Raw genomic sequence first — 992 nt, forward strand, 5'->3', positions numbered from 1 at the left:
CCTGTGGACTGAGGGGTCCCAGGTTTGATTTCAGTCAAGGGCATGTACCTTGGTTGCGGGCACATCCCCGTAGGGGGGTGTGCAGGAGGCAGCTGATCGATGTTTCTCTCTCATCGGTGTTTCTAATTCTCTATCCTTCTCCCTTCCTCTCTGTAAAAAATCAATAAAATATATTTTTAAAAAAAGGAAAATGTTCTGGAAATAGTGGTCCAGCATTACAGCATCGAGGGTACCCTTCATGCCACTGACTGTACACTTAAAAATGGCAAGAAAAAAAGCTCTCAGGCCCTCACTGGCCAGTGCTGCTAATTGGTTAGAGCATCGGCCTGTACACTGGAGGGTCTCTGGTTCGATTCCCGGTCAAGGACACGTACCTGGGTTGCAGGTTCCATCTCCACCCCCAGTCAGGGCCCGTGCAGGAGGGAACAATCCATGTGTGTCTCTTACGGATGCTTCTCCCCCCGCCCCTGCCTCCCTCTCTCCCTCCCTCCCTTCCACTCTCTCAAAATATAAATGGAAAAAATACCCTCACTCCTTGGGTGAAGATTAAAAAAAAACACACCTCAGGCTCATCTTGGAACCTCCAGGGGGTCTCGGCCCATCGCTGTTGCCTGTGCATTTGCAGAGCATCCGGCGGCCCCCGGCTTTGGGAGAGGTGCCCGCACCGCGGGCCTGGCTGAGGCCACCTGCGTGCACCCCGCTGCTCTCGCTCTCGGGGAGGCTGCTCCTGGCAGTTAAGGACGGTGGGCGGTGGCCGAGTGTCGCTATGGAGCGCTGTGCACCTGACGCGGGGCTTGTCCTTTTATGGCGCTCGCCTGCTCTGGGCGAGTGGAAAGATAAATACCTTTTCAAAGAGCAGATGCCAACTGCCCTGGGTCCCGGGGTTCACAGCTGCGAGGCGCGTGGGAGACGGCTCTGCCGAGGGCAGGTGCTGCGCCCGGGTTTGCAAGAGGATGGCCCGTGCAGCAGGGCGGAGCCCACGCAGACAGCAC

The sequence above is a fragment of the Myotis davidii genome, unplaced genomic scaffold, assembly GCF_000327345.1.
Source record: "Myotis davidii unplaced genomic scaffold, ASM32734v1 scaffold223, whole genome shotgun sequence".
NCBI classification, from domain to species: domain Eukaryota; kingdom Metazoa; phylum Chordata; class Mammalia; order Chiroptera; family Vespertilionidae; genus Myotis; species Myotis davidii.